We start from the raw sequence: 27,668 nt of genomic DNA, 5'->3' as shown, positions 1-27,668 counted from the left end.
GCAACCATCTGCACGAACAGCTGGACGACGTTTGCAGCAGCATGGACTATCAGCTCGGAGACCATGGCTGCGGTTACCCTTGACGCTGCATCACAGACAGGAACGCCTGCGATGGTGTACTCAACGACGAACCTGGGTGCACGAATGGCAAAACATCATTTCTTCGGACGAATCCATGTTCTGTTGAAAGCATCATGATGGTCGCATCCGTGTTTGATGTCATCGCGGTGAACGTGCATTGGAAGCGAGTATTCGTCATCGCCATACTGGCGTATCACCCGGCGTGATGGTATGGGGTGCCATTTTACAACTGAAGCGATATTTTCAACCTCTGTTATTATCTATGTGATCGTTCCAATTTAGGTTATTATTAATTGTAATCCCTAAATATTTAGTTGAATTTGTGTGAATTACCACGTAATAGAAATTTAGCGGAGTTCTTTAAAACCGAATGTGAATAACTTCACACTTTTCTATATTCAGGGTCAATTGCCATTTTTGCGCTATACAGATATCTCATCTAAATTATTTTGCTATTAGTTTTGTTCATCTGATGACTTTACATGATGCGAGAAGTCTGAATAACCAAAGAAAAGGTGGCGTTTCACGAAGTGGGGCTAGGAACGTCAGATGTCGGAACCTGGCAGGAAAGCTGGAAAATCTGCTAAAGCTCAATCTAGAAATAATGACGGTAAGTGATATGAAAGGGGAAGAAAACAAGGATTCCTGTTCAGACGAGCGTAGGGAAGGATGGTGTAACAGGAGTGGGATTCGTTATGAATAGGAAGGCAGGGCACAGTGTGAGTGACTGTGAACAGTTCAGTGATAGGTTTATTTTCATCAGAATCGACAGCGTACCTCAAGGCTACACTAGTACAGGTATATCTGCCGACGTTTCAGAAGAGATAGAAAAATTATATGAGGATATTGAAAGTGTAATGCAGTACGTAAAGGGAGATGAAAATGTAATTGTCATGGGGGACTGCAATGCGGTTGTATGGGAAGTAGTAGAAGGTAGGAAAACGGAAGAATATGGGCTTGGTAGTAGGAATGAGAGAGAAAAAAGACTAATTGAGATATACAATAAATTTAAGCTATTAATTGAGAACAAGGTGTTCAAGAGTCACAAGAGGAGGATGAAAGTTTGGAAAAGGCCGGGAGATACGGGAAGATTCCAGATTACGTGTTGGTGAGGAAGAGATTCTGAAATCAGATACTGGATTGTAAGGAGTACCCAGGAGCTAATGTAGACAAAGATGATAATTTAAGAGAGCAGTCAGGAAGAATCAGTGCTGAAAGAAGTGAGATACTAAACTATTAAAGTACTGAACTATTAAGAAATAACGAGATGCGCTTACTTTGAGTCTCTAAATACTGCGTTAATGAATAGCTGAGTAGACATTTAAGCTGAAGAGAGATGGCCGGTTCTAGGCGCCACAGTCTGGAACCGCGCGACCGCTACGGTCGCAGGTTCGAATCCTACCTCGGGCATGGATATGTGTGATGTCCTTAGTTTAGTTAGGTTTAAGTAGTTCTAAGTTCTAGGGGGCTGATGACCTGAGAAGTTAAGTCCCATAGTGTTCAGAGCCATTTGAACCATTTGAAGAGAGACGGACATTTCTAAAAGCGACAGTCGCAGTAGCTGGACAGAAAAAAATAGGTGCAAGGAACGTACCTGCGAAGAAACCATTGGTAGCATAAGTAGTTCTCCATCTGATCGACGCAAGAGGGAAATGCAAAAATGTTGAGGGAAGTTCAAGGATACAGAAATCATGTCAGTTATGAATGACATAAGTAGAAGGTGTGGAGAAGCTAAGGCAAAATGGGTAAATGAAAAATGTGAAGAAATTGAAAAACAAGTGATTGTCAGATGGACTTACTGAGCATACAGAAGAGTCGAAATAAGCTTTGGAGAAAATGAAAGGTAGGGTTGTAACCCATGATGGACGGATTAATAAGGACGTAAGAAGTTGTCGAGGCAAAAAGGGCGTTCCTGGCGAAAAGAAGTATACTAATATCAAACATAGGCCTTAATTTGAGCATGAAAGTTCTGAGAACGTACGTTTGGAGGACAGTATCGTTGTGGTTAGCACATCTGCTTCGTGAGAAGGAGACCCAGGTTCGAATCCCGGCCTTGGTACAAATTTTCATTCGTCTCTTCATCCTGCATAGATATATCATAGGTGTTTGTGACTTGAGGTTACTGGAACCATATAGTTTCATTTGACATATAAGGAAGTCCTTTCAGATAATTTATGATACAGAAAGATGATCCCACGGCTGAAGGCTTGGGTGTTTCAACCATTGATCACCAGGAATATTGTGAGGAAATAGCTTAACACACCTAAGACATCCTCCCCCCATGAACCATGGACCTTGCCGTTTGTGGGGAGGCTTGCGTGCCTCGACGATACAGATAGCCGTACCGTAGGTGCAACCACAACGGAGGGTATCTGTTGAGAGGTCAGACAAACGTGTGGTTCCGGAAGAGGGGCAGCAGCCTTTTCAGTAGTTGCAGGGGCAACAGTCTGGATGATTGACTGATCTGGCCTAGTAACATTAACCAAAACGGCCTTGCTGTTGTGGTACTGCGAACGGCTGAAAGCAAGGGGAAACTACAGCCGTAATTTTTCCCGAGGGCATGCAGCTTTACTGTATGGTTAAATGATGATGCCGTCCTCTTGGGTAAAATATTCCGGAGGTAAAATAGTCCCCCATTCGGATCTCCGGGCGGGGACTACTCAAGAGGACGTCGTTATCAGGAGAAAGAAAACTGGCATTCTACGGATCGGAGCGTGGAATGTCAGATCCCTTAATCGGGCAGGTAAGTTAGAAAATTTAAAAAGGGAAATGGATAGGTTAAAGTTAGACATAGTGGGAATCAGTGAAGTTCGGTGGCAGGAGGAACAAGACTTTTGGTCAGGTGAATACAGGGTTATAAATACAAAATCAAATAGGGGTAATGCAGGAGTAGGTTTAATAATGAATAAAAAAATAGGAGTGAGGGTAAGCTACTACAAACAGCATAGTAGCGTATTATAGTGGCCAAGATAGACACGATGCCCATACCAACTACAGTAGTATAAGTTTATATGCCAACTAGCTCTGCAGATGACGAAGAAATTGAACAAACGTATGACGAGATAAAAGAAATTATTCAGGTAGTGAAGGGAGATGAAACGTTAATAGTCATGGGTGACTGGAAGTCGACAGTAGGAAAAGGGAGAGAAGGAAACATAGTAGATGAATATGGATTGGGGGTAAGAAATGAAAGAGAAAGCCATTTGATAGAATTTTGCACAGAGCATAACTTAATCATAGCTAACACTTGGGCCAAGAATCATAAAAGAAGTTTGTATACATGGAAGAATCCTGGAGATACTAAAAGGTATCAGATAGGTTATATAATGGTAAGACAGAGATTTAGGAACCAGGTTTTAAATTGTAGGGCATTTCCAGGGGCAGACGTGGACTCTGACCACAATCTACTGGTTATGAACTGTAGATTAAAACTGAAGAAATTCCAAAAAGGTGGGAATTTAAGGAGATGGGACCTGGATAAACTGAAAGAACCAGAGGTTGTACAGAGTTTCAGGGACAGCATAAGGGAACAATTGACAGGAATGGGGGAAAGAAATACAGTAGAAGACGAATGGGTAGCTCTGAGGGATGAAGTAGTGAGGGCAGCAGAGGATCAAGTAGGTAAAAAGACGATGTCTATTAGAAATCCTTGGGTAACAGAAGAAATATTGAATTTAATTGATGAAAGGAGAAAATATAAAAATGCAGTAAATGAGGCAGGCAAAAAGGAATACAAACGTCTCAAAAAAGAGCACTGAAATATCTGAGTCGAAACAAGGCCCCGGGAGTGGACAACATTCCATTAGAACTACTGACGGCCTTGGGAGAGCCAGTCCTGACAAAACTCTACCATCTGGTGAGCAAGATGTATGAGACAGGTGAAATACCCTCAGACTTCAAGAAGAATATAATAATTCCAATCCCAAAGAAAGCAAGTGTTGACAGATGTGAAAATTACCGAACAATCAGTTTAGTAAGTCACGGCTGCAAAATACTAACGCGAATTCTTTACAGACGAATGGAAAAACTGGTAGAAGCAGACCTCTGGGAAGATCAGTTTGGATTCCGTAGAAATGTTGGAACACGTGAGGCAATACTGACCTTACGACTTATCTTAGAAGAAAGATTAAGGAAAGGCAAACCTACGTTTCTAGCATTTGTAGACTTAGAGAAAGCTTTTGACAATGTTGATTGGAATACTCTCTTTCAAATTCTAAAGGTGGCAGGGGTAAAATACAGGGAGCGAAAGGCTATTTACAATTTGTACAGAAACCAGGTGGCAGTTATAAGAGTCGAGGGGCATGAAAGGGAAGCAGTGGTTGGGAAGGGAGTGAGACAGGATTGTAGCCTCTCCCGATGTTATTCAATCTGTATTTTGAGCAAGCAGTAAAGGAAACAAAAGAAAAAATTTGGAGTAGGTATTAAAATCCAGTGAGAAGAAATAAAAACTTTGAGGTTCGCCGATGACACTGTAATTTTGTCAGAGACAGAAAGGACTTGGAAGAGCAGTTGAACGGAATGGACAGTGTCTTGAAAGGAGGATATAAGATGAACATCAATAAAAGCAAAACGAGGATAATGGAATGTAGTCGAACTAACTCGGGTGAGGCTGAGGGAATTGGATTAGGAAATGAGACGCTTAAAGTAGTAAAGGAGTTTTGCTATTTGGGGATCAAAATAACTGATGATGGTCGAAGTAGAGAGGACATAAAATTTAGACTAGCAATGGCAAGGAAAGCGTTTCTGAAGAAGAAAAATTTGTTAACATCGAGTAAAGATTTAAGTGTCAGGAAGTCGTTTCTGAAAGTATTTGTATGGAGTGTAGCCATGTATGGAAGTGAAACATGGACAATAAATAGTTTGGACAAGAAGAGAATAGAAGCTTTCGAAATGCGGTGCTACAGAAGAATGTTGAAGATTGGGTGGGTAGATCACGTAACTAATGAGGAGGTATTGAATAGGATTGGGGAGAAGATATGTTTGTGGCACAACATGACTAGAAGAAGGGATCGGTTTGTAGGACATGTTCTAAGGCGTCAAGGGTTCACCAATTTAGTACTTTAGGGCAGCGTGGACGGTAAAAGTCGTAGAGGGAGACCAAGAGATGAATACAGATTCAGAAGGATGTCGGTTGCAGTAGGTACTGGGAGATGAAGAAGCTTGCACAGGATAGATTAGCATGGAGAGCTGCATCAAACCAGTCTCAGGACTGAAGACCACAACAACAACATCCTAAGACATAGGGCGTCCGAATTTTCATATTCTTGATCTTGAAGAATCATTTGTTTCCTTGTCCAGCACCTTCGATGGATAACGCCTTCTTAACTCGGATGCCACAATATTCAGAACGTTCAAAAGAGTATTGGATTAGTACATTTTTTGTGTCTACGGATGACAGCATTGGCACACGTATGCTAAACATGTCAACTGCTGAATGAGATTCTCTCTCTGCAGCGGAGTGTGCGCTGATATGAAACTTCCTGGCAGATTAAAACTGTGTGCCCCACCGAGAGTCTAACTCGGGACCTTTGCCTTTCGCGGGCAAGTGCTCTACCATCTGAGCTACCGAAGCACGACTCACGCCCGGTACTCACAGCTTCACTTCTGCCAGCGGCCGAATTCCACATCAAGAAAAGAGAGATTAGGGATCGTACAGAGGCATATAGGCAGTCATTTTTCCCTCGTTCTGTTTGGGAGTGGAACAGGGAGAGAAGATGCTAGTTGTGGTACGAGGTACCCTCCGCCACGCACCGTATGGTGGATTGCGAAGTATGTATGTAGATGTAGATGTAGATGTAGATGTCGAGATGGGTTTACTCAAAACGAACTTCACGCGAAGCTTTAAAGATGTATCATATACTGGAGATGGAGCGATTGCCAAAACAGACTCGTAGATTAAGTCGTCGTGAGCTCAGACATGTAGCACCAGAGACAAGAGATGTAAGTAAAGAATGTCATTTGAGAACACATCGCAAGTTTATAGCTTCAAAATGGTTCAAATGGCTCTAAGCACTATGGGACTTAACATCTGAGGTCATCGGTCCCCTAGACTTAGAACTACGTAAACCTAACTAACCTAAGGACATCACACACATCCATGTCCGAGGCAGGATTCGAACCTGCGACCGTAGCAGCCGCGTGGTTCCGGAATGAAGCCCCTAGAACCGCTCGGCCACCGCGGTCGTCTTATAGCTTCAGTTGCAATTAAATTTTTATATTTTATGTATTACTTTATACCAAATCTTATCATATATGATCACTTACGTAATGTACTAAGAATTATAAAAAGCCAACTAAGTTTCAACAACTGAATCATTCCTAAGTGGATCTGAAATCAGTCTCACTGTCCAGTGCTCAGAACAGTTGAAAAACTGGAAGATAAACGGAAAGGACATAAACTAATGGTTCAAATGGCTCTGACCACTATGGGACTTAACATCTATGGTCGTCAGTCCGCTAGAACTTGGAACTACTTAAACCTAACTAACCCAAGGACATCACAGAACACCCAGTCATCACGAGGCAGAGAAAATCCCTGACCCCGCCGGGAATCGAACCCGGGAACCCGGGCGTGGGAAGCGAGAACGCTACCGCACGACCACGAGCTGCGGACGACATAAACTGCGATTATCATATTCACACAACTTACTGAAGAAGCTGGATCATTGGTCAGAGTACGACCATAAATCGTATTCTGATCTCATAGGGTACGAGATTGAGTTTGTCCGTCGGTCTGCACATCTGCCGGTGTTCTGCAGATTGGTCAATATTTCCCAATGTATGTGGAAATCCAGAGGTTTTTTGTGTAATACAGGGAAGAGCAGAAGTACTTTTACCATGATATTTTTCTTAGTTAGTTGTGGACTTTTCAAATAATGCTGCATGAAACATTCGCGTCTAGTCACAAGTAACTTGCTTCTACACGCAATGGCACTAATGATACCACTGTAACGGCAATCAGTATGTTGTTGCACTGTTTTAATTGTGATGGTGGAAAACATCTACACCAGCAGAATTGGCAGTTGGCATCACTCTGTATGTTAATGATACAGAACACTAACGTGATTGTCACCGCCATGCACAGAGACGATTGGGGCCATTAAACTAATAAAATAGTTTTAGAAGAAACAGTGGCGCGCTGTTTACACTATCCTGATATGCAAGATATGTCAAAACTGGGAACTCCTACAAGGATTCTTACAATGAAAGACGTAATAATTCGACAATATATCTTCCAGCAGGCATATTAGTCTTGTTTTGTTGCTCAGTTTGTGCTGTTTGAGTGATCCGACGAATAATTAGAAAGACTACCTACAACTTCTAAATCGTACATGAAACGTGCAAGAAGTGTTTATCGTTATTTGATCATCTTGTTTGTTATTGTAGGATGTTGCACCGCCACGGATACTTTTATTTTTGGATAGGGAGGTGCCTCTCTAGCATCCTCGGAAAGAAAAATTTTATTTCTTTATTACCTTTTCAGTCTCACAGATGGATTAACATTTGGCCGCAAGCAATTTATGAAGGCTTAATTGTTGCTGAAAGTGGTTTCGAAGTGATTTACTTTATGTGACAAACAACTGCAACGAGCGTCCAAGTGCATTTGAATTTTGTCTTTAGTTATAATACTCATTAATTCAAAGAAATTACTTTAGCAATTACTTTTGTAGACCCAGTAATTTACCTACGAAAAATTGACATTATGGTCGTTTCTCTTTGTCCAGCAGAGAAATAAATTTCCATTTCTTCCAGTAACCTCATTTTGTCATTTCTATTTTTGACATTTTACATCTGTCTTCATCTTTATCCTATTTTCATTAACTTTAGTCAGTACTCCGCAGTTTTTCGACCTGTCAGTACCGGCTGCCCTAATATTAATTGCTGCCCAGCCCATAGTACAAGTCCCAGACTATAATAAAACACTCTGCATATTTTTCTATTACTCTCGTCTTTAGTAACAGCTGTAAACTATATTTCTGGTGTAAGTATGGGTGCTATAATTTTGTACCTAATTTCCTAATGACAGTATCTATATATAACGCAAGAGCTACCAAACACAACTAGCAACTTGAGTTATGAGAAACGATTAGGTAAAAGGTAAAACTGTCCTTAATGCGAAGGTTATATTGACTTCTCAGAACTTTGCTAGGAATGATCTATTGGAAATTGTATGCCATTGCCTTGCCCCAGCCTTTGAATTTACATACCCGGAGAGTTATAGGGGACATATAATATAGCGGGGACTAAGAACCTCCTTCACGTTTCCCACGTATACAGATCATATCGAGATCGAAAGGACCTGCATGTCACAGAAAAAGATCCTCGGACCAATGGCGCACTGCACCCTTATCTGTAATCTGATAGTCACTCACTTATCAACCGAGTCACACCTCATGAGAATGACTGACAGGAAATGGTAAAGGACAGAAAATTATGGGACAAACCCAACCAAACTATAAAATAAAATCCATATGTATGAATGCATTTCTTGTAAACCAGATTCAAATATTTAACATTGCTACATGTCTCTAGGTGCAACCTCAGACTTGTGAAAAGACGGCCGTACAAAAACGTTTAACATCTATTCATATGGAAATTCGAGTAGTTGTATTTTGTCTTGGCGTGCGCTGTGGTCTGTTCTGTTAACGTAACTGCCTTACAAGAGGGCAGAAGTTTCGGACTGACAGAGCAGGGCGCAGCACGTATCAAACACAATACAACTACTTTAAGCTCTATCTGTATTGATGGCACTTGTTTCTCAAGTTTGCTGGAGCTGTCAACCAGGAGACACGCGATTTGTTGAATTTTTTTTAAATTTATGTTATGGATTGAAAGCCTATGAAGTCAAAATGACACATGAAACCTTCCTTACTTGGACTGATTACTAGTTTCGGCTAACAGTCTAGCCAACTTCAGACTACAAAACATTCTTGATTACTATGGGTACCGTTACGGCTTCACACGTGTTTCAAATCTTTATTAAGATGACGAGCACATACATGACCTAACTGAGAACAGCTTTTCGTCATTCTTTCAAATAACTTTCGGGAATTCAGCCAGGTAACACTTTCAATGACTGCCGATATTTCGGCGAGAGAACACCCCGCCATTTTCAAGGCAAACTGCAGCGGGCAGGCGACGTACATGCAAATTTAAAACCTCAGTTTTCCCACTGATGCAGGCAAGATAACACACACATTGAACACTAGTGCCACCAAAGATGACCAGAGATGTCGATAGTGAGACTACGAACTCGCAGGTGAGGTAGCATCGACTCCATCCCTCTGTTTTTTGACAAGGGAGAGAGATGGATTCCAAACAGAGTTTAAACAAAAACTTCTATCCCTGTTAACGAGGTTGCTCGCTAATTTAATCTCAACTGCCTCCTTAATAACACTGTCCCAACAGCTGGACGTGCATGCCAATATCTCGGTGTTATTATATAACATGGGGTGACCAGTATCCAAGCAATGTTTGGCAATAGCAGATCTACTTGGCTGCTGTAATCGTGTGTGCCGTTTATGCTTAGTACATCGGTCCTCGACGGTCCTGATAGTTTGACCAATATATGCCACGCCGCAGCTACAAGGAATGCGATATACACCCGCCTTACGCAGACCAAGTTGTATACTCCAGGAGAAACTCAGGTCTCACAGCTTTCCGTCACTCTTGACCAGTGTAATTGAACGATGTTGCTAAAACAAAGGCGTTATGCCGTTGCAAGTAAGTATCTGAGACAATAAATATTTATATCATTTCGTAACAGAGACAGTCATACATATGTTGCTGTAGCGAGGAAGTTACTATACTATGCATATGTCACGTATGGATGTTTTTACTTAAAAAAATAAATAAATAAATCTGTGAAGCCGGAATGAGGCCAACATTAATCAAGAATGTTTTATGGTCTGAAGGTGGCTAGGCTTTTAGCCGAAACTAATAATCAGTGTAAGTAGAGGAGATTTCATTTGAGGTCTTGAAGTCATGGGTTTTCACTTACTAACATAAGGGGAAAAAATTAAAAAAATTGATTGTTTCTGCCTGAAGATGATGTTATTACTCGAAAAGTATTACAATATTAAATAATTAAAGGTAGTTGACGGAAACTTGTGGTTGGTAACAGCCTCTGGAAAACCTGCTCGTGCCGTAAAGAAATACGATAAAAATTATCATTAGGCCCATGATAAAGAGAGGAAATGTCACACTTTAGGACACAAGACAACGATTACAGGGGAAGTAGTTCAAATTGCGAAGCCTCTGCTAGCAGAAAGAAATTGTGGAACCGTCGTCTCCAAGTGGGACACGTAATTTAGCTCATTCCGTTCCAGCAGAGGTGACGTAATGTCGCAGACCGAGGGAACGGCGACGAGTGCATACGCTGAGGGAAGCAGTGAACCGGCCAGTAGCCAGGTCCGGCCCGCAATAAATTACCGTTTTATATGTTGTGGCTAAAAGGATTCTGATAGCTCCCTTCTGCTGCACACCATCTCCTTACTTTACACCTACACTCATTACGTTGCGGTGGCCCAGTCTGCTGCTTAAAGGGTTGTAGGGGTTGTGGGCTGCTGGTGGGAGCGGGGATGGATGGAGGGGAGGAGAAACGGCGTGAGGAGGGGGAAGGATACTGTGCCGCCGTGTGAGGGGTGGCAGAGGGGGACGAAAGTGGATGAGTCTCACCCCACTACCTCTCCACAACCCCCGCGCCAGCCCTATTCGCCAACCTGCAAGCCTCCAGCAGCACCCCCTCCCCAGCCGGGCAACTACCACCTTAAACTGTGATGTATTTACGAGTCTTCTCGCGGCCGCTGCGTGCGCTCCATTATTTACTAGTTTTTAGAGTTTGCTAAACAACTCCGCGTGTGGCTGTTAAAGTATACAGGTCAAGCAAGTTGCTTCCCAGGCGCCGCTACCGGGTGGGAGTGAACTTGTGGATTATTTACGGAGCGCCCGGCCCTCTACGCGGGGGTTAATTTTCTTGCTCAGCTCTCTCCTTTTCTCTTTCCTTTTTATTAGTTGTCAAGCGTTCTGTTAAGCCGACACCTAGAGCGTTGCTTGATAACGTAATTCACTCGAAGTTCAGCTGAGTAACTCACAACAGTGCAACAAGATTTAAGGGATGCGTTTTAGGAAAAGCGTCATGAAATGTACTAGTACGTTCTAAATTATGGTGAAGATTGAACGTCATCACCCTCAACATCGAGTGCACTCGCTACTTGCATGTGATACTCCTAATTTTAATTGTATTACCATCCCTTTCGCTGATACACACTTGAACTCTGAATTCCGTGCTGAGGGTGGGTTTTCTTATGGCTGTACTGCTCGCCAAATGCTAATAGCTATGCCGAGAGACGGCATTTTAGCCGATATGAGATGCTTCTAATACGATTTTTCGTAAACTATTTGGTGAAAAAATTAGATTTTTATACATCTTACAGTTTCATATCTTCACTCCATAAAGAACTGAATTTATTTCCATTATATGTCATATTTATTGCACTGCATTAAATGAAATAAAATAATGCACGAAATTTTAAGGAATTTTCTGAGGCGAAAACGAAATTATTAAATTTAGCGTGTAGATGATTTTAGCTCATACATTGCAGCGAATGAAATGTAGATCAGATACTGAAATTTTATTTAAATTTGAGAGCAGGATCGTACCTGAGCTAGTTTTCGAGTTATTTGGTTTTATATTCTACGCGCAGTGGCGCACAACGCTCCCATTTACTACGTCTTTGGACATCGCGAATTATGCTGTCATAACAATCGTAACTCATAACGATTCACGACATCGAAACAAGGCTTTTTTGCAAATGATAACACACAAAGACGCACATATTTTGTATGATAAACACCAATAAACTTTTTTATTCATCGAGATATTGAAGTAACGTGTCGGCAAAAGTGAGAGGTCGGCAGCTGAGTACGCATACAGGCGTTCATAGCGCTGTAGGAAGACCCAAGTAGCGCACTGTACGCTTTCACGGCAACTGATGAATGAGCAACAGATGTCCACAACAGGGAGAGAGCTATTATTAGCAATTAGCTGTTCGGTCATGTACCCAACATACTAAGGTAGAGTCTTATATACTGCGTAGCCAAAAGTCATGTGCTGGATTGTCCCAGTCGAAGATGCGCCTTGACCGATGTCCAAATATTCCGGCTGGAAGCAGCAATCGGCAGGCGAACATGGCAGGACATCCTGACTTAACCGCCTTTAAACAGGGTGATAGTCGGTGCAAGACTCATTGGTCATAGCGTACTGAATATTACACCAGAATTCAATTTTTGCGTGTTCAGCAGTGTCTACAGTGGGTTTTCAACATGGGAGAAACAACGTAAATCGCTGCAGCACGGAACGACTACACGTTTGGCCGAATGTCCCTAGGGGCATTCAGGGCGTCACTGTCGATTGGAAAGTGGTGCATCAGGAATCGATTTTTACCAGGGGTGTAAAGACCCAAAATCCCCGCATAAGTTTCAGCAGCTGTTTCTGACACCTCGAAACAGAGCTCAACTAGCATGGGCCCGTGAAATATTTTAAATGGACCGCAGGAAAGTGACGACGTCTAGAATTATTAGATAAATCCCTGTTGAAGATTATCTAACTCATGGCTGCTTGGGAGCGTGGCGTATACTCCGCGAAGCTATGGATCAGGCGCCACATAAAGGTTGCATCTACATAGTAGTCGCATTGTGTGATTGCAGAGACCAAATGGCGGAGTGAGTATTCTTGCACATCATCAGTGTGATCAACCATCCTATCATTACACTACCTGGGTGATGAAAACAGGTTCTAACGGGATATTGCAACATGTCACTGTTCTTTGATGGATGGAAGTGGCTTGATGAAAATTCCAGTGAATTCCCCCTAGAACAGTAAATCGTAAACGAATCAAGTGTTTATGGGATGATGCCAACACCTGCGGATCCAATTACAGACGGCACTCCAAGATGTGTGAATCAATATCTCTCGAGAACGATTCCTACATCTTGTGTAGTCCATGCCTCAACGATTTACTGCAGTCTTGGAGTTTCACTACGGAGTGATGCACTATCATAGCATCCAGAGCCTTCCCATAACTTTTGGTGACTCATTATAAATTTTTGGCGTATACTGATCACGCAAGGCACACAGTACTATATTTTTCAGTAGGACCCATCCAGAGCCCCATCAGAAACTTATGGCTCAGTTCCTTATCCATAAGGTCATGTGCGAAGCGGTATACCCTGCTTCAATGCTAATGAACTCGGTAATGGCGCAACATACCGTATGCTTTTCTTAACAGTTATTTCTCAACAGAGTCGCCCTGCAACAACATTACAATGTTTTCACGCTGTTTATGACATCCCTGTAGTCCGTTCAATTATCACCTATCAATTGTATCGATTAGCTATGTTTCTTACGATTTATTGTACGATATACTTTGTTGAATATTGTCTATTCCTCTGAGGACAGGGAAACACGCTACAGAATCTTCAGTCGTAGCAAACGGACGTCCTCCAGACACCTGCAGTTACCTTAAGAAGTTCTTATCGTTTGGCACTGAAACGATTTCAGCCAACTATCGAGAAATTCTCGGAAAAGTGACTACCACTTGTGACTACAAAGTTGTGCAGCGCGTGTGACAGAAAGGGAAAATTCTGCACTTTTACCCTGAAAACACTATTCCAGCCTCGAAAACAGCAGAAAAGTAGCTGCAGATGACATCACAAGCCACAGACACGACATTCAAATCAGCTAAAGGAAAAAGAACGTTTGATGCGGCTTGCCACGAGTTCTTCTCCTTTACCAACTTCTTTCTCCCAGAGTATCATTTGCCCAATACTTCCTTAGTTATTTGTTGGACATATTCCAGTTTCTGTGTTCCCTACGGTTCTTATCCTCTAAATCTCCCTCTACTACCATGGAAGTTGTTTCCAGTGTCTTAGGTCATCTCCTTTCACCTGTCCCTCCTTGTCAGTGCCCTCCAAATGCTTATTTCCTCGTTGATTCCGCAGACAACATTATTTCGTATTTTATCAGTCCACCTAATTTTCAACACTCAACGTCTCAAACGCTTCTGTTCTCTTCTTTAACGATTTTCTTACAATCCATGATTGACCGAAAATTAAGGCCGAAATGTGATACTGTCAGATCTTTTTAGTTCTTTTTTTTACGATTATCCCATTTCGTCTACCATTATCATCGGTTCTTTTCTATTTGATTCGTCCGTCATTTGATATTTTGCTTCTAAGGTAGCAGAATTTCTTCTCATCTTCCACTTCTCGGTCACTAATTTCGATACGCTTAGGCTCCTCCTCATTACCTTCTGTTTATCCGGATCCATACTCTATGCTTAGTAGTTTGTTTATTCCATTCAACATGTCATGTAGCTATTCTTCACATTCACTGAAGACAGCAATTGTGTCAGCAAATATTATCACTGATGAAACTTCCTGGCAGATTAAAACTGTGTGCCCGACTGAGACTCGAACTCGGGACCTTTGCCTTTCGCGGGCAAGTGCTCTACCATCTGAGCTACCGAAGCACGACTCATGCCCGGTCCTCACAGCTTTACTTCTGCCAGTATCTCGTCTCCTACCTTTCCAGCCGGCCGCGGTGGTCTCGCGGTTCTAGGCGCGCAGTCCGGAACCGTTCGACTGCTACGGTCGCAGGTTCGAATCCTGCCTCGGGCATGGATGTGTGTGATGTCCTTAGGTTAGTTAGGTTTAAGTAGTTCTAAGTTCTAGGGGACTGATGACCATAGATGTTAAGTCCCATAGTGCTCAGAGCCATTTGAACCATTTGAACCTTTCCAGTTTTAATCTGCCAGGAAGTTTCATATCAGCGCACACTCCGCTGCGGAGTGAAAATCTCATTCTGGATTATCACTGATATCCTTTCATCCTGGATTTTGATTTCACACTTAAACCTTTTGTTTCCGTCACTGCTTCTTCGATCTATATACTGAACAACAGCGGCTAAAAATATAATCCCTGTCTTGCATACTTTTAACTCAGTGCACTTTGTTTTTAGTTTTGTACATATTGCCTGTTATTCTTCTTTCGCAGTAGCTCAAACCAATTTCTCTGCGAATCCCACCATTTCACACCATTTTACATTGTCTAACTCTTTTTGTAGGTCGATAAATTCTATGAACATGTCTTGATTTGTCCTAAATCCTCCTCTCAAAATGCGTGACTTAAGAACTACCCCTCTGCTTCCTTTACCTTTCCAAAGTCCACCCCCATTAGCTGAGTGGCCAGCGCGCGCAATGCCACCCTAAGGGGCCTGGGTTCGATTCCCGGCTGGGGCAGGAGATTTTCTGCGCTCAGGGACTGGATGTTGTGTTGTCCTCATCATCATTTCATCCCCATCACCAAAGCGCAAGTCGCCCAATGTGGCGTCGAATGCAATAAGTACTTGCCCTCGGCGGCCGAACTTCCCCGAATGAGTGACTCGCGGCCCACAACGCCGTACGCTCATTTCCATTTCACCTTACCAAAAGCCAGACTGATCTTCATGTAGCAGATCCTAATTATGCTTTTTCGTTTTTCTGTATATTATTTCTGACGGCATCTACGATGGATGAACTGTTAACCTGATTGTACAATAGCTTTCGCAGATATTTGGCCTTGATATCTACAAGACTGTTTGTATGACATGTTTTCGAAAGTCTGAAGTTATACCTCCAGTTTCATGGAATTTGCTAACCAACTTGAAAATTCATTTGGTTGCGACTTATTTCCAATGATTTTAGAGATTCCGCAGAAATGTTACCTGTGCCTTCTGCTTTATTTGGTCTCAACCTAAACTTGGATGCTAATACTGGACCCCTTGTGTATACCACAGCGACATTCGTGTCTTGAAAGCACTCTTTGCACCTGCTTCTGCGTTTAACTGTGGAATTCCTCTTGTTCTCTCAATGTTGACGCTTTTGCTTTTAATTTCGCCGATATCTGTTTTGACTTACCTATAAGCTGAATCAGTCTCCCCAACGACTATTTTTTTTTTCGTTTTCTCTACACTTTCCAGCAAGCATTTCGGCCTAACCTTTCTAAGCGTCCTATTTATTCCATTCCTGTCTTTCCCGAACATTTTTGTAATATCTTCTCTCGTCGATAAGCGCTTTTCTTCTGTTACCCAAGGTTTCCTCGCAGTTGTCTAACTTGTACGGACATTTGTCAGTAAAAATTCTGAACAAGCAGGCGGGGTATCCACTATCGCAGTTTCTACAGCCTCAGACTACTTCAAACGCGCATCATCATTTCTCAGTGGCTCAGTACCCCCTTCCACACTAATCCTTCCGGACGTTCTTGTTGCACTTTAGCCTAGTCTTTCTCAGTTCTGGTGAGAATAAAGTGCTTGTTTCGTCATTCATTCCACTTCCTGTTTTGTAAATATCTGTCTAATCACGCCGTAATCCAGCCGGAATCTTGTCCTGGCTCCAGGCCACGTATGTCTCCACCCCCTCTTCTTTTTGAACAGTGTATTGTCTAATACCAAGCTGATATTTGTTGCACAATTCAGTTGATCGTTTACTCTCTGATTCTTGTTGCCGAGCCCAGTTCTTCTGTTCCGTCCCCGACTACAGTGTTCCAATTCCCCACCATTATTATATTTATTGTATCCCTGTACGAAAATTATTACCCATTCAGTGTCTTCAAACACGTCTTCTGTTAGTTACGTCGCCATGTATGTACACCCTGTTGTTGCTGGAGTGCGTTTGCTGTCGATGCATATGACTCAAACAGTTCATAGTAACTCTATGTCCTACTTTCCTATTAATAACGAATCCTGTTCCCATAACACCATATTCTGCTTCTGTTGATGATTTCCTATACTTGGCCAACCAGAAATTATCTTCTTTCCATTAAACTTCATTGACCTCCACGACACTAACATTTTGCTTTCCCTTTCAGATTTTCTGTCTTCCCCACCACATCCAGACTCCTGACTTATCACGCTCCGAATAGTAGGTTCTTACACTTTTGTTGATTATTCTTTTTCTCATGGTCACCTCCCTCTGGGCAGTCCTTTCAGTAGATCCGACTGGGAGACTAATTCGGAATATTGTGTTAATGAAGAGATCATCATCTTCCTTATTTACAGGTCACATGTTCTGTGAACGCCCATTATGGGGCCTTAATGTAGTGGTGTGCATCCTCTTGCCGCAATCATTGTTGATTCTTCCGTCCGTTAGGAACAATTTCCCACGCTACTGACAAGAGGGAGCCCCGAACCTCTGTTCGCTACTCACACTTCTCTGACAAGACCGCTGATACCTTACTCTCAGGTCTCGGGCCGCCATTGCTGATGAATTTCAACCAATATTTAAGCCTGGACTGGGTTCGAGAGCGACCTCTCTTAGTACAACCTTTGCTCTCCAATTTTGCTTTCATTGTCGGTCTTCGGTTGCTATAATTATAAATGAACCGAATGGAAGCATAGTCCTGAAATCTCGGTTTTCCAGACTGATTTATTTCTTAAGTTGTAATTTACTCCTTAAACAAAATAAATTCTCTTCTAAAATAGGTGCAAATCCAAATTAGCTAAGTTCCTCAAACTAGTGGGTAACGCATTTTTAAAACAGTGTCTTCATTAGTTAGAATTTTCTGAAACATAGTAATTTAAGGAAAAAACATAACGGTAGAAAATAACGTATTTGAGTGATAAAATGCTTCTGTTTCGAGATTTAAATTTCCGCTTTTAAAGGAAAGTGTTTTCTCTTCCCCGTCTCTCCGTCCTCCAATGAGGTAGCCCATTCCAAATGGCTCTGAGCACTATGGGACTTAACATCTGAGGTCATCAGTCCCCTAGAACTTAGAACTACTTAAACGTAATTAACCTAAGGACATCACAAACCTCCATGCCCGAGACAGGATTCGTACCTGCGAACGTAGCAGTCGCGCGGGTCCGGACTGAAGCGAATAGAACCACTCGGCCCCCGTGGCCGGCCCCAAACTTCACAATTGTAATCCCGTATGTTCCCTAAGACTTATAATAAGTTATCGATCCTTTTTAGTTTCCCTGTGGAACATCTGAATGTAGATAGTGATGTGGGTGAAGTAGTCATCCCCTCTGATATTAACCGCGCAATTGACATAATTAGACAACACTTTACAGTGTCACGTAGGATACAGTTCGATGTTAGGCCTTACTGGGATATATCTCGTGTAGTTGGTTCCGAAGCTTCTTGTCAGCAGTTCAAGTCTATTCCTGATCCATTTCTATTTGCGCGAATGATGACAGCAAGTGAAACGGTGAAGAAGGGACTAAACCAAATCAGATGAGGAGAATTTACCTGAGTCACTAAGATCTATTTTGTGGAGTTTTTCGTTTTTTGAAATTGGTTTGTGAACAACCCTTTGCCATGATGACATAACATGTATGTATTTTAAGGGTCATGTTTGCCTACACTGTCTCACAGTCTGTGACTTGTGGCTTTTATTCTTATTATTGACTTTTTGCGCCTCTTGTCATTCACTTGGAAAATCTCTCGTCGGATGGTTCCTCCCGAATATACTAAGGTTTTTGAGGTAGAATTCTCTAATTTGTTTCAACTTGTAGTTCGTTTCGCTTACTTCGATCGGATGATGTACACTTGCTGCTCGCAGTGTTTGGAAAAGCTTTGTTGTGATTTTGGCTGCACTTTTCTTTAAACAGTGTTTATTACTCTCTTGGAAAACAAGATGAGAACAAGTTGGAGCCCAGAAAACGTCCTCCGATTTGGCTAGCGTTTTGTGTGGCAGCTCGAATACGCTTCCCTTTAAAATGAATCAGCTAGTTAGCCACATTATCCTGTTGTCACGCATTTTTGGAATTGTATAGAACTGAGCGACAATGTATGCTTTGGAGAAGACTTAAGTGTAATTCCAATTTTTTCAGTCAGGTTTAAGTTGCGCCAGTTATTTTCCACAATTTCCCTTATCATTTTGTGTCTCACAGTTCTCCAATTTTTTGCCATCGTCTTTTGAGAGCATCTGTGTAGGAAGACTCCTTGTGTTTTGTGATTTTCAACAGCTCATGCGAACAGTATGCTTCACTTGTTGAATATCGTAATATTTAGGCTTTTGTATTTTCGATCTCTTGCGTTACGTTGCGGTGCTATCTCCTCTTCACATCTTAGAACAGATATTGAAATATCTGATAACATTTCGCTAAGAAGTCGTAGCAATAGCTCCTTGCGACACTACGAAGTGAAGCATAGTGAGTGAAACGTCCTGCGGCACAAGCGGTTTGTAACTAATCGTTATTTAAAGTCAGCGATGTAGCTGTCCTTCACAGAGTATATCACAAGCGTATATGACAAAATCGGTGTAAGGCATGTGTATCACCTGTATAAAGAAGTGATGTACCACATATCTGGGTTCATCACTTGCCTTTTGCTCTTTGTTCTGTCTCTCGAACTGACGAGCGGGCAGACAGGACATGTATTTAATTCTTTTGTAACATACTGAATAATTAGAAAAGTAACTATTTCATTAGATTGGTAACCACTGTGATCATGTCGTACTAACTGTGGACCATTTACATGTTCTCAACTAATTAAGCCTTTGAAAGTGGCCTGTTTGGTGAGATGAAAATTGAGCCTGCAGTCTAATTTTCTTTTTACGAAGTCAGAATGTTATTGTTGTTGTCATGCAAATCATTTGTTACATCGCAGTTTAGTATTTCCACGGTGCAGTATCACTAAGCTTTTCCACTCTTTATCGAAGATTCCTGGGTTTGGATTTTACTAGAAACTGTAATATCAGGTAATGAAATTTTATTTGATGCGGTAGGAGTTTCGATTTTATCATTAATACAAGGAATCTGTAATTCCAAGCTACTCTTACACTCCGGCTGTCGTCAACGTGAATGATTACCATAATCATTCAATTTCACTCTTTCCATTAATATTATATTTTTGTGGGATACATGATTAAATGCTTTATGCAAAACTACGAAAAAGAATTTGCATTTTATATTGGTTACAGCAACTATTGGAATGACGTTTCTGATTTCAGGAACAAAAGTTGCCCCATAATGTCCTAGAAACATAATTTCGTTTTTAAAGAAGGTTGTTCGTTCCGCCGTTCCGCGTCAGCGGTTAGACGCGTAACGTCGTAAATTTTGCATACGATCCATTTCCCGGATTGTAGCTCGTCAATATGCTTGGCTGCAATACTTTTACTCACAAAGATGGCCGTCCTTATGTTCGAAGTTCACGACTGTTTGATAACCATGTACGTCTCAGGTTATTTATATCACTTCCTGTAAGATAGTAATGCCTCCTTCTGATTAATATATGAATTGCTGTCGTACAGCCTTTTTTTTATGTCGGATGTGGTTTTACTGAGTTACGGGATAGTAAATTTCTATGCCTGCTCACATTACATAATCAGCTTGATTCGATTTCTGCCAGATTATTGTATGTCCTCTGTCCACGGACACTTCATTGTAGTGTCTACTGCGGAGTCAGCTTCACGACGTTCACTCTCTGTGAATTTAGTAGTTCTTGTTTTTTCACGTAGAAAAGCGCTTAAGTACGACTTCGTGTACTGTTGTACACTGCTGCTCGCGTGTTACTTCGCATGTGTGCAACTCGGGTGTCTTTTCCTTCCGTCTGTACTTACGTCTGTACTTTCACATTTCTATTGTTTATGTACAACGGCTGCCCTGCTCAAAATGTTGAAGACGTTAGCATGGAACTATAATTATTATCTACTGTCAAAAAATTCCTTGACTTGTTTGTCTTCCTTACTTGCGTGGCATGGATCTACTGTCTTACGACCTGGTTAATTATGTGTGTGGGGGTTGGGGTCTGGGATTCTTGTGTGAAGTGACGACACGTCTTCTTGTTGTCATTCTGGTAACTGATCGTGAAGTCACAGGTAACTTTTATCTAAAACCATGTTGATGCTGGTTCTCGAGTGCTCTTCTTACTCCACTGTCCCCTTTCGGTAATGCTGTCGTCGGAATTGTTTCCTTCCTACGTTCGACGTCTCTTATTATATGTCACGCAGCGTTTTTAGGAGTACACTGTCCTATGTCTCATTAGCTTCCTAGCAATACGATAGAGTTTTACGCTTTTCCGGACAGATTTGTCTTAACTTCGATAGATGCATGCAGTTATGACATCAGCAGTGGATAATTTCCTTATATGGCTGTAACGACCTTTTTAACACAGTTTTGACGAAGGTGACAGATTTCGTCTATAAATACTACAAATTAAAATTGTTGCCCTTTTCTGTTTGTGTGTGAAAGCTAATCTCAGGAACTACTTCAAGTATTTTAATACGACTTACACTAATAGATAGACAGATTTACGGGAAAACTTTATGTACATAATTTGGTACCACTACGGCAGACAAGCCGCCCAGCTGTAATTACTTAGTGCCGCCCATACAAAGACGATGCTGCAAGCAGACATTTCAGCAAAGTGTGATGTAACAAATTCGGCAAGTACCACGGGATCAGAGCAATTGTTACCACTGACTTGGATGCCACAAATGTAGCGGAGTTTAGTCCATGCTTGGGATTATTGAGTGTGGCATTGCATAGGTGATGCATATTGCTCCCAAGATGCCTGCTTCCTCTTCTTCATTAAAAACTGCACTTTCACCCAGAGTCTCTTGAATACTATTAAATTATCCACAAAGGGATGTTACGTGTGCCATTGAAGTACCCTGCAGCATTCCCTGATAATTGTGGCTGTATCTTGAGACCCCTATGGCACCAGAAGCCGTCAAGATGATCCGGAGGAGTAGGGTATCGTTTCTGCTACAGCATGAGTAACAGTATCAATAGTATCCTGTACCACTTTGTCAATACCTGTCGCTCAACTGGCTGCAAAAGTGGCTGTGGAGGAGGAAGACTGCCAGTCAGCTTTCTGAAGTGGCCAACGTGGAGCATGCTCCAGATATATGTGAGTGGATTGGGAGATAATGAAAGGAAAATGATTTCTGTTACGAAGATCACCACGGACATACAACTGAATCAGTTTTAAGACACTCACGCTCCAAACTGTAAGATCAATAATTGAGTATGTTCCATGGGCCGCACTGAAATGTGCTGCAGCTCCAGTGCTGAGTAGGCAGACATCTTACCCTGACAGGAGGTGTTCTAGTACTCAGCCTCTGTGATTAGGGAGCAGTGGTAAAAAACAGTTAGACACCGTACGGGGGACATCGTTTGGTTCACCGATGGGCTCGATGCGTATAAAGCACACAAAAACGTAGTCCGAGTATGAAATCAACACTTTGTATGCTCAGCCACGTAATATTGACTTTTGCCGCCATTTCTACCGACTTCACGAAACTAAAATTTTCCAACTTATGATGACTAGACGAGCGATCATTTCTAACATTTTTAATTTAAACATACTTTTTTAGTAGGTCTTTTAGAGAGCAATTGTCTGCTTGAGAAGGGAAGTTAACGACACGAAAAACTTTATAATCAATTTCTGTGCTGCAAACAGAAGGAAAAACTTCGTTTACAGTTCCGCTGCGATGATGAAATTCAGTTCTGTCTCCGTGCTTGTCGAGTAAGAGGTCTAATAACACAGGATTCATCAGCTTTACGATAAAGCTGCCCTGTTCAAGGTCGTAATAAGCAGTGTGAACTGGTCATTTGCGATCTCTGCTACATCTGTAATCGAGGATTTCTAGCGAACTTAGTTGCACACCACCTGTAGATTTGTGGAAATCTAATTACAGGATATTCTTCTTTGGAAACATGACAGACATTTTGCTAATCAACCCGTGCGATTATTAGCTAATGACCATCAAGTAACACACTAGATGGATCAAGAATAATCACGAACAGAGACACGAAACGCGAACGTAGATGAAAGGAAACTGGTCAACAACACTAAAAAGCTAAAGTACGTAGCACGACCTATCGTCCTCACATTAGCGCGTCTCAAGCGGAACTATAGCTAGATCACTCTTGATCTGTGTTGGGACAAAAATTACTGGGATGGAAAAAGTATAGTCTAGATGGATAATATTCAATGCAGGCGGCACACTATATTTGAATACGCAGGCCTATACCAACTTCTTTGGCGCTTCAGAGATAGGTAAACGGGCAGAATACGGCTTAGCCTATAAAAGACAAGTGTCTGGTGCAGTTGTTAGATCGATTACGGCTGCTACAATGGGAAGTTATCAAGATTTAAGTGAGTTTCAACGTGGTGTTACAGTCGGCGAACGAGTGATGGGACACAGCATCTCTGAGGTAGCGATGAATTGTGGATTTTTTCCGTACGATCATTTCATGAGTGTATCGTGTATATCAGGAATCCGGTAAATTATCAAATCTCCGACATCGCTCCGGCGGGAAAAAATTCTGCAAGAATGGCGCCAAAGACGAGAGCATTGGTCAACGTGACAGAAGTGCAACCCTTCCGCAAATTGCTGCAGGTTTCAATGCTGGCCCATCAAGTGTCACCGTGCGAACCATTCAACGAAACATCATCTAAATTGGCTTTCGTAGCCGAAGGCCCACTCGTGTGCCCTTGATGACTGTACGACACAAAGCTTTACGCCTCGCCTGAGCCCATCAACATCGACAGTGGACTGTTGATGTTTGGAAACATGCTGCCTGATCACACGAGTCTCCTTTCAAATTGTATGGAGTGGATGGACGTGTACGGGTATGGAAACAACCTCATGAGTCCACGGACCCTGCATATTAATAGGGGACTGTTAAAGTTGGTGAAGGCTCTGCAGTGGTGTGGGATGTGTGCAGTTGGAGTGATATGGGGCCCCTGATACCTAGATACGACTCTGACTGATGACACATAGGTGAGCATCCCGTCTGATCACCTGCATCAATTCAAGTCCATTATGCAACCCGACGGACTAGAGAAATTCCAGCTGGACAATACATTACCCCACACATCCAGAATTGCTACAGAGTAACGCTTCCGCTGGCCTCCAAACTCCCCTGACATGAACATTATTGAGCGTATCTGGGATGTCTTGCAACGTGCCGTGCTCCACCCCCTCGTACTCTTACGGATTTATGGACAGCCCTGCAGAATTCATCGTGTCAATTCACTCCAGCACTACTTCAGACATCAGTCGAGTCCATGCCACGGCCGGCCGTTGTGGCCGAGCGGTTCTAGCGCTTTATTCTGGAACCGCGCGACCGCTACGGTCACAGGTTGGAATCCTGCCTCGGACATGGATATGTGCGATGTCCTTAGGTTAGTTAGGTTTGAGTAGTTCTAAATTCTAGGGGACTGATGACCTCAGATGTTAAGTCCCATAGTTCTCAGAGCCATTTGAACCATTTGTAACCATGCCACGTCGTTTTGCGGCCTTTCTGAGTGCTCGCGGAGGCTCTACACGATACTAGGCAGGTGTACCAGTTTCTTTGGCTCTTCAGTGTTTACGACTTAACTTACGAATTGTATGCTCACCTGCAGTGTCAGATATAACCTTTGTTCAGAGGAAATGTCACTTGTTGTCGGCTGTTCCACTATAAAAATTTATAAATAAAACTTAAACTGACCCTCTAAGAAGGAAATATAATTACTTCTCATCTGTGATGTAATTTACAAACGCCAACGATAGCTTTTTGATGTCGTTTATTAGGAGATCAATCAACAAGGCCTGCCGGGGTGACCAAGCGGTTAACGGCGCTACAGTCTGGAATCGCGCGACCGCTACGGTCGCAGGTTCGAATCCTGCCTCGGGCATGGATGTGTGTGATGTCCTTAGGTTAGTTAGGTTTAAGTAGTTCTAAGTTATAGGGGACTGATGACCTTAGAAGTTTAGTCCCATAGGGCTCAGAGCCAATCAACAAGGAGAAATGAGACACGAGAAAAGTGACGTAACTCAACTGAAATAGAAACACCAACAATATGTCTGATATGCTGAACTGCAGCAAGCGAGTGGGATAACTGGCTGCAAAACAAAGTAGAGAATTTTTTTCTCTCTCAATGATATTTTGCTTTTTACACGTTTCAAATCAATACAGTAGCTATGATTACAGCATACATATCAAGGACTGCCATTATCACTGTCCGTACAGTCTATTCGCGTCTGGTTCATCAGGAAATACACCTATGAAAGATGTATTACCGCAAACATTCTCCGTGGTTCGAGAGACCGCTCGGGTGATGGCGCTCCATGAAAAGAAGAATCCCGTCGCTAATAGCCGGCAGCCGTGCAATATTTCTTCTAAGTGCCCTGTAAACGCTTACACGGCTCGTAAAGGTGGCTTTAGTGCGTGATATTATTGATGAAGACGTTCCTGTGGGGGGGGGGGGGGGGGGGGGGAATATTGCACTCGAGGGAGCAGCAGAACGGTGCACGCAATATTGTGTTAGCGCCGGCGCCGCCAAGTTGACGGTCACGCGCGCCAACTTTGTGACAGAAGTTAGAGGGCGTACGCTGCGAGCGGACGGTCGTTAGTTTTTAAACATCGTGCGAACTTTCTGGATACTGTGATTCGTCTCGGGAGTTTAGTTTCCGATGGAGCATCATAACGGGACAGTTTTCAAACAATGTGGTAATATGTTATTATCTGGGAGCACGGTTACATGGGACGTCAGCAGTGATAAAAGCAACTCCACTGTGTTTCAAAAAACTCGATTTCGAAAGTTTCAGCCAGAAAACAAAAGTGGAACCGACCCGACAGTCCGTAGATGATGCACATCTCTGCATTGTCTACCTCGTCTCAATATGTCCCCTAAAGTCCCTCTTATTCCTCTTTTCTCATTACTATAATCTCCTAGCATTTCTCAGTTCTCTTGTAAACGAAGAAAACGTGTAATCTTCATACATCTTTTCCCTAGACCCAAAAAGTTCGATTTCTGTTTAAATGAGTTATAAACAGATTAATTTCATTTTTCATTGTGTTACTGTCTTGGTAGCTGGGATCTACCATTCCTCTGGAAGTACAGGGTGATAAAAAAGTCAGTATAAATTTGAAAAGTGAACAAATCACGGAATAATGTAGATAGAGAGGTACAAATTGACACACATGCTTGGAATGACATGGGGCTTTATTAGAACAAAAATAAATAAATAAATAAATGCAGAAGTTCAAAAAATGTCCGACAGATGGCGCTTCATCTGATCAGAATAGCAATAACTAGCATAACAAAGTAAGACAAAGCAACGATGATGTTCTTTACAGGAAATGCTCAATATGTCCACCATCATTCCTCAACAATAGCTGTAGCCTCGAGGAATAATGTTGTGAACAGCACTGTAAAGCATGTCCGGAGTTATGGCGAGGCACTGGCGTCGAATGCTGTCTTTCAGCATCCCTAAGGATGTCTGTCGATCACGATACACTTGCGGCTTCAGGTAACCCCAAAGCCAATAATCGCACGGACTGAGGTCTGGGAACCTCGGAGGCCAAGCATGACGAAAGTGGCGGCTGGGCACACGATCATCACCAAACGACGCGCGCAAGAGATCTTTCACGCGTCTAGCAATATGGGATGGAGCGCCATCCTGTGTAAACATCGTATGTTCCAGCAGGTGTTTATCAGCCAAGCTGGGGATGATGTGATTCGGCATACCTCTCACCCGTCACGGATGTCCAGCGCGATCTTTTAGACATTTTGTGAACTTAGTTTTTTTTTTTTTTTGTTCTAAGAAAAACTCATGTCATTCCAAGCATGTGTGTCAATGTTTACCTCTCTATCTACATTATTCTGTGGTTTATTAAGTTTTCAAATTTATACTGACTTTTTGATCACCCAGTATATGAAGTGACTGTCTAGAAGCTGGGAGCTGCATGAGACAGTAAGATGTTTTCTGCGTCATTCTTGGAACATTTTTTGCTGTTGCCTTTGGTTTCCAGGTCTAAATACTTATTTTATTCCAAGAATGTTATAAGACGTCCATGACGAAGAAATTTATTGCTAGCGCACTCGAGCAGATGTAATTTCGATGGATTGCTCACGCGCTGCCTGTCGATATGTAAGCTGTAATAGAATCACAGACCAGAGAGCAGTGTCGGCGGCAGTAGGAGCAGTGTCGGCAGTAGTGGTGGCAGCTCGCAGTCGGGCGGTTGGGGCGGTCGTGCCTGAGCGATATAGTATAAGGTAAAAACAGCCGCGCACATATATAATTAGCTACAACTAAATTTGTACTATTGTTATATCAAGTCCCATGTAAATGTTTTTAAAAAACTTTTACTAATAATCTTTCTTATAAAATTAACTTTTGACAGCCATTCATCTGAATTTAAGGAATTTACTAATTTCTCCAATCCATGGTCATCCCTATTATCGTAAAGAAAAATCAGTTGCTTCTTTCTATACATAACAAATCTAGTGGCCAGCATTGCAGTTGGCTGTGCCAGAAAAATTTCTTATAAGAGCAGATATATACGCATTATCCGGCGACTTCATTGAGGTAAGAATTTTCAGTTTATTCAGAATGATCTTTCAGGGCCATGACGCAGCACTGCTGACGTCCAAATTTACCAATTTAGATTCACAGTCAGTTAATTATTGAAAGGTTGTGTGTGAGCCACAATTTTATTGAGAGATTAGTCACATTTCATTATTGGTAGGTTAAGGAATTTGTCTGTTGGGAGGTTACAATGTGTTTTCTGAACAGATTCTGTAATACGTCAGCGTTGGCTTTCGCAG

This window comes from Schistocerca americana, chromosome 3 (assembly GCF_021461395.2).
Source record: "Schistocerca americana isolate TAMUIC-IGC-003095 chromosome 3, iqSchAmer2.1, whole genome shotgun sequence".
NCBI classification, from domain to species: domain Eukaryota; kingdom Metazoa; phylum Arthropoda; class Insecta; order Orthoptera; family Acrididae; genus Schistocerca; species Schistocerca americana.
This window is presented reverse-complemented; position numbering follows the sequence as displayed.